The sequence below is a fragment of the Dipodomys merriami genome, unplaced genomic scaffold, assembly GCF_024711535.1.
Source record: "Dipodomys merriami isolate MVZ:Mamm:240054 unplaced genomic scaffold, mDipMer1.0.p SCAF_844, whole genome shotgun sequence".
In the NCBI taxonomy this organism is placed as follows: Eukaryota; Metazoa; Chordata; class Mammalia; order Rodentia; family Heteromyidae; genus Dipodomys; species Dipodomys merriami.
This window is the reverse complement of record NW_027206451.1, coordinates 72,791-85,887: the sequence shown is the minus strand read 5'-3', so window position 1 is coordinate 85,887 and position 13,097 is coordinate 72,791.

Here is a 13,097-nt window from a genome sequence, read left to right as displayed (position 1 = left end):
GCCCCTCCCTTCCATACAGTACTTCCCCTTCTTTCCTTATAAAAACCTAAGTTTCTTTGCCAATAAATGAGACCTTGACGCGACTCAGACTGACTCTGTTTTTCTTTATGCGCTTGGTCTCGATCCTCTCTCACCCCCCTTGGTTCTTTTAGGAGGTGCCCTCTCGGATCCCCCACCAAATTACCTGGCCTGCTGGACGGGTCAATCATGCTCGTTACACTTAGAACTTTGCATGTAGATCTTTTCCCAGGCCAGGACTATGCAGGAGGCTTTGCCCTCAAGACTCAGGCAGTGGGGTGCAGTTAGAAGCCCCCAGTCAGCCACATGACCACAAAGGTGGACAGTTGCTGCTAAGCTGTGAGGTTCAGTGGATAGCGGGTATCTCATGCATTTATGACTTCCGATGCTTTCAACTTATAGTGTGTTTATTGTAACAGTAAATCCATTTGTGAGCTAACCGAATATCCCCGTTCCCAAACTGCCTTATCTGTATCTGGAAATAACTCACTCATGTTTTCTCTTCCTACTCCTCTTCTGCTTCCTCTCTTTTCTACTTCTTCCTCTTCTTCTAATATTCCTCTTCCTTTCCTCCTCTTCTCCCTCCTTTCCATCTCTTCTTCCTCCTCCTCCTCCCTTTCTCCTCTTCCTCCTCCTCCTGCTGCTGCTTCTCCTCCTCCTCTTCCTCCTTCTTTTCCTTTCCTTCCTCCTCTTCCTCCTCCTCCTCCTTCTACTTCTCTTGCAGTGTAGGAGATTGAATTCAGGGTCTCATGTTTGCTGGGTAAGACCTCTATCACTTGAGCCACACCCCCAATTCCTTTTGCTTTTAGTTTCTTTTATTAGATAAGGTCTCTTCTTTTGCCCAGGCTGACTGTAGATCCTAATCCTACAACCTTCACCTGCCAAGTAGCTTGGATTACAGGCATGTGTCATGATACATGGTGAATTAGTGGGTTTTCTCATCCAGATCTTACCAATGAAGGCAGAAAGCATGTGTCTTCTTTTCCATAGTGGCCACGGCATGCAGCTGGTACCAGCAGTAACAAGAACTTAACAAATATTCATTAGACCATGACGAGACAAAAAACAGATTCAAAACACAAAAGATAAGGCTGTGATGAGCACTGGCCCAGTGGTGGTGGCCAGCTTACCCAGGATGAGGCTCTGAGGTCAAACCCAAGGCCTATCCACACTGCTCTCATTCTGCTCCAAGGATTCTGTCATGTTTAGCTGATTGACCTTCCTCCTGGAACTAAAGCATACCATCCACATCCTCAACTGGAACCAACAAGAGCTGGAAATTAAGCTTAACTCTACACTCATTCAAGTTTCAAAGCCAAATTCTAGAAAGCTCTGATCTTTTTATTTTTTAAGTAGGTAGCCTGGATCTAGGCTTCTTTTCTACCTGAATATTTTAGAAGAGTTCAATAGATCAGTTCAACATTCATTTATCTTGGACTGTCATTTTTATCTATCTTTTATACAGGTTTATACAATTCAAAGGAATTATAATGCTCATATTATTTCCTCATTGGTTAATAAATCATTAAGAAGTTAGTTTGACGGGACTTTTTAAGATGGGGGGATCAACCTTTATTGAAGTTGTTAAAAGCAGATTTTCCTCTTAAACACTGAGGTAAGTTTTTATTCAGTTTTGTTTTGTTTTGTTTTGTTTTTACAGAGTGAAACCTAAATATACAAACACACCATTGCCTCCTAATTTCTATTGTTTGAAGTCTTTGATTAAATACAATTCCCTGTATAGCTTATCTGAGTTCCCACGGGTAGTACCTAAGATTGCATTGACCATTCAAAGCCATTCAGCAAGTAAGATATGAAAAGCCTGGGACACTTTTCAGCAAATAGTGAAAGAGCATTCAAAGTTTTGGTCCTCCACAGCCACAAAGAGATATAGGGTATACTTACAGAATGGCTGAGTCTACTCCCAGCAGGCTATACCCATCATGGTGGCCTTTCCTCCCACCTTGATAAAGATCTTTCACCTCACAAGTGGCTCCAGAACTCAGGTAATGAATCTTTGAAACGAAGTTGTTTGGAGACAATAACTATTATCTTCTAGGAGTCAACAAACTAGCTGTCAGCCAGCCTTACATTTGGATACTCGTGAAAAGACACAATATGACAGTTCACCAGTTTGTGTGATAAGAGGAAACTAACTTACAGCAAACAGTCCATGCCAGTTAAGAAGTCACTGGCACTATCAGACAGAGGGAGCAGAAGAGCCCAAATCATTGTCAATGATCAGTTTCCACTGTGCACTTTCTCACCCTCATTTTGCTCATGAGCTATAAACAGGGAAACTTCTGCAAGTGAACCAGTCAGCAACCATCCCAATGCCTCAGAATGGAGGAGAAGAGAACTGATCTAATACATTCCAACAATAAATTCCTACATGTGTTACTCCAAACCCATGCCAAATCTATCCATTTCATGAGGGCATAATCTGTAAAAGATTTCCACGGTTGAATGTTTCAACTCAGTACTTTTGCTGCTCTGACACTGAGACTTGTCCCATTGTAACATAAGATGGCCATGTACAGAGAACAAGGTCTGGAGCTCAGGCCGCCTGGCCCTCCTCTGTTCACTACTCAGGGTTGAATCTTCTGTACCTTATTCTCTGAATCAGGAAATCAGGAGCGGAACCTCTCTTCTGAAGTTGTATTTAATCACATATATGCACACATGAACACATGCCAACACACACACACACACACACACACACACACACACACACACACACTGCTCTAAAGAGTATGTACAGTTTGCCTACTTAAGAAATAATTCATAAACACTCTTGAATCCCCCAAAAGGAGTATAGTGAAGTATCCCCCAAATGAAAGGTACAAGGAAAGAAGTTTCTAGAAGCAAAAGAAGAGCCTATTGATTAAAAAATTTATGATCAAACTAAAGGGAAGGAACCAAGGACAGCCAGAAAGGAAACCCACAGTTCATAGAAAATGAAGAGTGTAAGCCACAGAATCAGAGAAGAGAATGTAGCAAAGGGCAGGGGGGTTGGCTGAGTGGTTGAAACTTCTAGAATGAAAGGTTCTGGACAGGAATGGAGCCTGGCATGGACTCAAGCTCCAGGCATACCCAGGCATTGGTGGAGATCCGGATTCCCTAGAGAAGACAATCTGGTTGGACATAACCCGTTGTTCTCTGAGAGAGAGAGAAGATCCAATATGAGCAGCGGTGCTCACCACAGTGACCCAGGGCCCAGTGGCAGGATGCCTGCCCCATGCCCTGACAATTCCCACCTAGGAGTGTGTCTGCCCTGCCTCGGGGCCAGTTCAGGCCTGCCATTGTACACAACAGCCCTTGTTTCCTCCTCTAACAAGCAGCTCAATATCCAACCTCCATGGGAACCTAGTCCTAGAGGCACACCTAGTCCTAGAGGCACAGGCACAATGGAGGGGAAGGCTGCCCAGGCAAGCATTTGGAAAGGAGCTGAGATCACAGCAGGCAAATCAGCCATGAGGGTGTGTCTGCAAGGAATCCTTAGCTGGGTTTTGGAAAGAGGCCAGTGCAGGTGGGCGGGGCACTTCCATAACCAATTTGAATATCTAATAAAGCTGCCTGTGGTGGATAGATGGCTTCTGATTTGACATCTGCAGAAGAATAAGGGGCTGCAAATTCAATGAATAGTCTCTGGTCAGAGAAACAAGGTCAAAAGCTTAAGTTTCTGTACTTCCAGTGGTTCCTTGTATCTCCAGTAAGTATACTAAATTAAAAGACATCCTAGAGTTTTCTCTCCTTCCCTTACCTCCTAAAGGCATTTGTGGTCCCTATGGAGTTTGCAACCTCCTGTAAGGCAGTCTACACTTCTCAAACTCCTTGCTTCAGCTGCAACATTTAGGCATCATGTCTATGATCCTAGGTACTCAGGGAACTCAGAACTGGAGGATCACCAATTGAGGAGGGAAGGGGAGAAGAGGGGAGAAGAGGGGAGGGAAGAAGAGGGGAGGGGGAGAATAAAGGAGAGGAGAGGAGGGGAGAAGAGGAGAGGAGAGGAAGGGAGGGAGAGGAGAGAAGGGGAGAGGAGAGGAGAGAGGAGAGGAAAAGAGAGGGGAGGGGGGGAAGGAAGGAAGGAAACCCTTATCTCTCTTCCTCGTTCTTCACAGGCTGAGTGGACATCTTTCTGTGGCCAGTGGGCCAGAGCACAAAGCCTCAGCAGTCCAAAGACTGGAGCACCTCTGGAGTTTTCAGCTCACTTTCCCAGAGCCTGCTGACCCCCACCCGCCCTGCTCCCGTCAGGTTCTGGGATGTCTTTTCTATTGCCAAGCCTTGTGAGATGTCCTGGATGGGTTACAGTAATGTCCATCTCCACATGAGCGATTTAGAAGACAAATGGAATCAGCAACTTAAGGCTTGCTTGGGGCTGCAGGTGAAAGGAAATATAAAGCATAATCATATCTGCAGAGAAAATAATTCCTATACATAGGAGGTTTAGACAAGAAGCTTGTTAGCCACAAGGAAAAGTGAACTTGGCAGCCCCAGAAGAGAGCCCCTGGCCTTCACCTTACAAAGGACTGCATACCTAGCAAAGACAAGGCAGGTAGGGGTCATACTTGACCCCTACATGCTGGCGTTGTCCCTATATTACTTAGGTGAGTACAAATTCAACATTGTGCCTCAGACCATGGCAACGAGGATTAAAATGAGCCATGAAGTGTCTGGCTCAAAATAAATCAAAATACAGGACACAGAAAGTGCTGGAAAGATGTTTCTTGCCCTTCCTCCTCCTCCTCTTCCTTTTAATCATAAGTAGAATTGTGCTGCGTATAATGAGAGAGACTTTGGTCAATGATGACCACGTGTGCAACACTGGCCCAGGAAGGAAATGCCATCCAATGGCAGCGCAGCATCTCAGTGTGTGTAAGTACCCGGATGGCCGCACACCAGAGGGCCTGGCACACAACACATCTCTCCACATCTGTGTGCACCACTGCATGGTACTTGGTGGTGCAGCTAAGTCACTGAAATTTAGAACTTGAAGGATTGTTTTTTGTCTGTCATGGGTCTTGAACTCTGGGCCTGGGCACTGTCCCTCAGCTCTTCAGCTCAAGGTGAGCACTTTACCACTTGAGCCACAGTACCACTTCTAGTTTTCTGGTGGTTTATTGGAGATACGAGTCTCATGGACTTTCCTCCCAGGCTGACTTTAAACTGCAATCCTCAGATTTCAACCTCCTGAGAAGCTAGGATGACAGGCATGAGCTACTGGCACCTAGCTTGGAAGGAATTTTTTTAAGTCAACTGTACTAAAATACTCACAAGGAAACTAAAACCAGTATTTATTTCATTTAGTCATTCATTTATTCATATATCCCAAAAGTATTGCCACACCCATAGCTCACACCTGTAATCCTAACTATTCAAGAGGCTGAGATCTGAGGATCATGGTTTGAAGGCAGCCCAGGCAGGAAAGCCCACACATGACTCAACTGGTAGAGCACCAGCCTTGAGAACAAAAAACAAACAAACAAACAAAAAACCAAGTGACAGAGTTCCCATGCTGAGTTCAAGCCCAAATACTGGCAAACAATGAATACTAAATTAGTGAACAAATAATAATTTCAGCTCTCGGTGCCTCAATAACTTCGAAAGTAAATTAGGAAAGTTGTCTGAGGTTCCCTCAAAGATTTGTTACACAATGGTAGCTCTCTGCTTGCCTCTGAAATACTTTTCCAATTCCTGATCCTTCAAAACACACATTGTACTCACTGAAGTTCCCCAAGAAAGAACAAATTAATGCCTATTCATCATCCATCCAAGAGAGCCAAGCCAGATTTCTGTTGCTATCACTCAGACTGTAAGAAAATACAATACTCCCTCTAGCCCCAGAAGCCAACAGCGAGACTTACTGTGCACGGAACCATTTCAACTAATTACAAGCCTCTTGGCTCAGGTGAGCCATGGCAAGATGCCTGCAAACCAGTTGATTAGCATGAAGGAGTTGAGGAGGACACATGCCTTGTAGTGTTCAATAGGACCGATGATTGTAACCCCAGGGGATTGGCTCTGGACCCCCACCTCTTCAATGACGCCCACCCTCATAGGCAATGATACCTCATTTGTATGCAACGCTACAATTTAAATCAGCTCTGGTCAGTTATAATGCCTGGTATGGTATAATGCTGTATAATTAGTCTTTTATCATGTTTTTAATTTTTAATGCTTCAAATTAATCTTAATGCACCCTTCCCCCCCCACCCCCACCCTGCTAATGCAGGCTGGAAGGGAACAAGAGCAGCGTCCCTCATTTATGAAACGGTCATCGTGATGTAATCACCATCCCCTTCAAGAACATTGTCACATGGGGCATCTACATAATTGAGTCCCATACCAACTCTTTTACGTGGCCTTTGTTCTTTCCACTTTTATGGTTAGAAAAAGTGAAACCCAAAGGCTTGGAGTGACATCCCCAAATCAGAAAACTACAGGCGTGGCCACAAGTCCAAGGTAAGTGCCTCCTCCCAGATGCATGGAGGAGTTCCTCTAAGCGAACATCTTGAGCAAAGCCAACCAACCCTTACCATGCGGCTGTGCTTCTCTGTCCAGGGCTGTGGATGGCTTTTACGTTTGTAAATGGTTCAAGGAAATTAAAAGGTAATCTCAGGACAAATGAATAGTAGTTACTTCAGCCTCTGGAAATGAAGTCTAACTAGGACCCAGTCACACTCCTCTATTGATGGAATTAGCTAAGGAAACTTGTCCATTATGAGGATGGTATCCAGCCATTGCAAAAACAATCTATGGAACCTAAAATACGTACTGTCTCTCTCTTAGAGAAAAATAATCATAATAAAGATGATTGATCCCTAAGTGATTAATTATGCAGGTCTTTTAAGAGCAAGGTATTTCATTGGAGAGGGCCAGGGAAAAAGAAGGAAGGCAGGCAGGACAAAGGTGCTTCAAAATAAGAGACATGGGTAGGAAAAAAATCCATGAGGCTCTTATCTCTAATTAACCAGCAAAAAGCTGGATGTGGACCTGTCCTGATAAATAAATGAATGAACAATTTAGAAAGAAAAACCAAATTATGCAACGAGGGTTATGGAGTAACCTCGGCTCTTGGAGCCTCCAGGCAGAGAATTTCCTCATCTACACAGGAGCCCTGCTGTCCTGAGCTCACAGAAGAGAGAAAATGGGGGTTGTGAGCAGCCTCCCTGCTCACCTCTCACACTGGCTGTGCTCACTGCCAGGGAGGCAAGACACCTTGATTTTGTTTCTGTTATTATTAGTATTGTTGTTGTTGTTGTTGTTATTATCTTTAAGTAATCGACAAATGGATTTCAACCCAACATGTCAGTTTATGAGCCCAGTACATCTTAATGTCACCTCTCTCACCATTCTCCTCCATCCCAATCCCACCCATCCCCTCAATTTTCCTGAGTATTCTGGAGTATTATGGCTACATTCTCTAACTCTTCCTCTCTTCATTCATCTGCCCCTCCCCTTGACCTCATTCCTGCCCCTGTTAAACTTCAAGTGCCAGATCTGTCACCTGCACAAGGACAGCCATCTCAGGTCCCCACCTGGCTCCATTGGCTCTTTTTCTCTTCTCACATCTCATCGGGTTGAGCTCAGATGAAAATATCCTCCCAGCCACCTCAGTCAACCCTCACCTTTGACTCCTCAACTAGTACTGTGCTATGCTGGGGACATACAGGTGTGGCCTGGATGGGTGGCTTCTGAGGGAGAGCTTCACCAGGATGGACTCTACAGAAAGAGCCACAGGCAGACAGGCTGCAGCTTGCTGGGGTGGGTCCTGCCATCCATCTCGCTGAGAAGCCAAATAAACACAGTATATATTTCTCTCTCTCTTCTCTCTCCCTCTCCCTCGCTCTCTCTGCCAGTAGGGGAGGAGCCAGTCAATGACACACACCATCAGCATCTATGTACAATTCTGGATTAAGTGAAAAATTGAGGCTTTCCTAAAACAACAAAGAAAAGCTTTGCTTGCTGGAATCCATGGAGGAGGGGGGGGGTGGGTGCCAAAAACTAAAAAAATAAAAAATCAGAGCAGCAATCCAGGCAGAAAGAAATGGAGCTGCTGGGTGCCCAAATCCCAGCTTCCTGTGGAGAGCTGTGGGGGGCAGCCCAGCCCCCCAACTCACCCTCTGCCCTGGGTCCCTAGTTAGACAAAGAGCGCAGTGTGTATCTTACAGGAAAAAGAAGAAAAAGATCCTTGCCATTTGTGCAGTAGGTGAAATGTGGAAAATTTGACCTCAGGAAATGAATAGCCCCGCAAAAATGCAACAGGATTAGTCTTTAGAGTGATGTGCCCCCCTCCCCACCCGTCGCTGTCCTCAGCCCTGCCTGGGAAAGTCCTTTATTATCAGTAGAATAATGTCTTGTGCCAAATGAAAGGTCGTTTCAGGTCATCTTGGAGATGAAAGGCCCCCCTAAACATGTTTTTGAAGGTGCTGGAATTGGCGAGTTTGCATACCTGTGCAGAGAGAGAGAGAGAAAGAGAAAGAGAGAGAGAAAGGGGGGGTGAGTGGAGAGAGAGGGGTGGGACCAGCATTCTAACAAGAACTTACCAATGCCAGAAAGATGCAAGAAATGTTTCAAAAAGCCAAATGTTGTTTATCATTGTGTGATTCCCAGAGGGGTAAGTAGAATTTCTAATTGTTCTCCTCCATCCACAATTTCGGGGGGGGGGGGGAGAGGGGTGGAGGGAGGGAGGGAGCAGAGAGGGAGGAAAGAGGGAGGAGAAGAGAAGGAGGAAAGAGAGAGGAGAGAGGGAGGAAAGAGGGAGGAAAGAGGGAGGAGAGGGGAGAGAGGGAGGAGAGAGGGAGGAGCTCCTATTGACATTGCAAAAGCTCATGTTCTGGAAACAAATGCTATGTATTTGAGGGGGACCGTTGGGTTCTGACTGGGCTCTGCCCAGGTGTAGGAGAAGGGGGTAGAACAGAGCCTAGAATGGATGAGATATGGGGGTGAAAGCTTGAGAACCATCCTGGTATGGAGGTGCTGTTTACATGTCTCTACAGCCAGCACAGATTTCTTTGTTTGGAGATTAGGGAAGAAAGAAGAGGAAAACAAAAAGAAAAAAGAAAAAAGAAAAACCTTGCATGCATTTGTTTTCTTTTGCTGTCTACTGGTAAGGGATGGCCTTGGTTGTTGTTTTGTTGTTGTGTTTTGATTTTTAAATCTACCAAAGAAGATGCATTTTCCTCCTTCGGGTTTTTAATTCAATGCCATTTCAATAAATACAGTTGGCAGTCTCTGAATTCTTGCCAAGTACAATTTTACCCCCTTTCTTTTTGTTCCCAATGCTACTTTTCAATGTCCTGATTTTCCTCACCATTTTCCCTCTAAGAAACAAAGACTCTACCACCTCCAATACCACAGATGCCAACAGTATTCCACCAAGGAGTGGGAGGTTTGGGTCATAAATCGTTTTGTGCCAGATTCCAGAAGTCTCTACATGAACATCCCTCCATCAATTCTGTACCCCATGGTAGCCTCTGCGTCTCCTCCTCCCCCTAATAGACAAGTTTCACCTTCCACCCCTACTCTTAACACACCCACCAACAATCCAGACAGGAAAGACCCATCACAGAGATAGATCTCTTATTCAACCTGTCCTGGAGAACAACTGGACAATGGACATATGCAGGGTGCAGTCATCTCCATGAACAACCCCTGCTAGACACAGCCATCCTGCAATGCCTCCACACATCCCTCAACACACTTGTCTCACTCCATCATAAAAGTAAATCTGACCCTGTGGGTCAGCCCCTGTATGGTGCTGACTTACCCCAACTTTCCTTGGCCCTGTTCATGGAAAGATGTCACAGGACAGTTCTAGGCAGCTACAAGGGCATCCCAAGGGCATAGCCTCTAAACCTGGCTCTAAATGAAGACTTCATGAGCAACATTAGTTTTGATGTTTCAACATCATCAAAAGAGAAACATGGGAAGGTGACAGAGCATGTTCTCAGGCTAGCTATTGACAATATTCTAGTCTATTTCTGATTATAGTCACCAAATCTACCATTTTTTTTATTGATTTGACCATTTTAGTAAATGATATGTGTTAAGTCTACAAATATGGAGCACCAGGCCAACGGCCATGCATAGGGGCTTGGTCTGCATTGGTGCACTAGGGTGGCATCGTTCCTCAATCAGTGTAAGTTACATCCACATCTCCAGATTTGTTTCCATGAACTATACTAGAAAAATGCATCTTAACCAAAGACAGATATATGCTATCATAGATACAAGATCATATGTAGTGTGTGATACAGACTATATATCATTGTATGATTCAATTCATACAGAGCTAAAGGCATAAAAATAACTTAAATGGATATTGTTCAAAATGGTGGTCATTCTGGAAGGTAGCACCTTGGAAAGACCTTAACTTATAAGACACTTTTTGGAGTGCTGAAAGCATTCCATTTCCTGATGGGAGTGGTATGTATAGGGGGACTCATGTGTATAATATTTTGCCATTAGATTTTATACTTTCCAGTATGTGAGTCATTCCTCACCAAAAAGAAAAAAAAATCTACCAAGTAAGTTCAGTGATCATTGGTGACTTATTTAAAATCCAATATTTTTGCCAACTTCAAAAAAAAATCTGTAGGGAACAGAAAATGGATTCTTTGCCCTGTTCATTATGAGAACAAAATCAAATGTGAATAATTTAGTGACAGGTTGAGGTTTGACATCTCAGAGCATTTGGGGCCTAAATTTTTCAGAAGCTCTCTGTTTCACAGTTCCCCTTGGCACTCCAGGGCTTCACACCATCAGAATTCAGATATCTGCACTTGGCAATTTTATATGTGGATGTCTACACATCACGTTCTAACAGCACATCAAAACTCGTTATGTTGGAAGCATGTTCGTTATCTCAAAATAGCCATCTTCTTAACCACCCGCCTCCACCGAATTCCTTCACCTTGTTCTATTTTTGTGTCAGAGAATTTCTCCTCTTCTCATTACCCGCTTGGAAATTTGTCTTTGAGTAACTCAGCTGTGCTTTCATACTGACTTTCCACATCTCTCACATCCTTCTCTTGGCCACCCCTCCTATGAGCGTATTAGCAATGAACACATAATTAGTGTTCTGGTTCCTGTCTCTGCCTCCACAGCACCACCGAGGAAATCTTCCCTCTGTGCTCCTGATAGTCCTCTGCTGCTGCAGCACAAAACCCGTCCTCCATGTGATGTTCAAGGCTTCCTCTAGCCTCCTCTCCCCACACCTCCACCACAACCCTACTGTCAATTCCTGTGCTGGTGAGGTGCATACTCCTCCCCCACCACCTGCTTGTGCCTTGAATCCTTCCTGTTGGGTCTTCGTCCGTCCCACAAAAGACGGACGGGGTCCGAGGAAAGGTATGTGCGGCGCTAGCCCGTTCCCTAGTCTCCCTCAGATCAGGAGACAATCAGACACAGCAGGGAGCCAAATCCAGCAGGTAGAAAAACTCGTTTATTAACAGAGAGCAGCCCCTATTTAAAGACAAAGAGGGTGGGTGGTATGGTAAGGGAGGAAGAGGAACCAATCACTGTCAAGGTCACACCCTATCATTCACCTGAGCCTTCACGGGCTGGTTAGGTACTGATCAGAAGATCAATTGGGGTCTGCCCACTCTACTCTCTCCCAGAGCCATCTTGGCTGGCCATGTGCTCTTCAGTAAATTAGGCTCTGCCCACTCAACCCCCTCCCAGCACCATCTTTGCTGCCCATGTGCTCCACACTTCCTTTCTATGACATCCAAATATTGCATACCCCCTAACGACAAAACATTCACCGTCCCCCTGAGATGATTTCTGGGAAATGGCTTTCCCCATTGAAGTGCCTGTGTGGTTCTATGAGTGGTCAGGCAGGTAATTCTCACCTATGCCAATGTCTCCCAGTGTTCGCTGCCCCTTTTATATTGTGGTTTTGTTATCAGTGTTGGCACACATCAGTTTATAAATACAATGCATCTTGATCATGCCAACCCTTCATCATTCTCTCCCAACCCTCCCAAAACCAGCCCTGTTCTCAATTCTTGGTTTCACAGAATACGTGTTAAGTATTATGGTTGCCTTCCTCTCTCCATTCATCCACCCTCCCTCCCCTTGACGTTCTCATACCTTTAAAGTGCCAGTTTCCTGGTATTCATTTTGTTGGACTATGAGTTTGTTTTCCAGAGGAACTTTACCATCCGAATTCTCCCCTGCAAATACCATACTTCAGTTAATACATCTGTTTACACTTGCATACAAACTGTGTCTGTTTACTTGTACACTTATGAATTAGTTTCTCATTTCCATGTGTGAGAGGCCTTGTCTTCACAAAGTAAAATAAAAAAATTCCAAGTTGATGAACTCCAAAGCCAAGTGTTATTTTTCTCTATAACTCAAGTGTCTCAATGAAGATCTGCTCAGAAGTAGAATTCACAAATTACTAAGTTTTAAACATCGGCAGGGAATCTATGTTATGTTTGCATTGCATTTAAATTGTCCTTACTAGGATGTATACCAACAAAAGAATGATGACCCTTTATGTTTGCACAGGCTTATGCCCCACTTATACTATCTCCTGATTCCCCTACCTTTCAAGTGAAGACAGGAGCTTTTATTGGGGCCATTTCTTAACAGAGCAAAGCCATATTCTGGAGACAGACAGTCCAGTTCCCTTTGGAACAAAGTGGTGAGTGCAGAAACAAAGTTTTCCAATTCTGGCAGACCTGAAGTCAATGCCAGTTCATGTGATTACCTACCTCTGAATTACTTCTTGTGTAAGAAGATGGGGCTGCAGAGGTGCCCACCTCCTATGTGTTGTGAAGATGATTTGAGGAAATGCCAGGCATCAGGTGCTGTGCAGAGGAAAATGTCATCAGTGGCACAACTCCCATGCTGTACCCAGAACCTCCCCTTACACAGCCTCCCCCCAAGCCCCCACCTAGCCCCCACTGCTCCCATGGGGCCCCTTCCTACACCACTAGCCACCACCACACCCCCCAATCCCCACCGCGTGGGACTCCCCACTCCCTGCTGGCCAGTCACCCCCTGACCTGGGCTGCCCTCCAGCTGGGCTAGACACCCCTCCACCACTAATGGGATCCTGGCTGCAC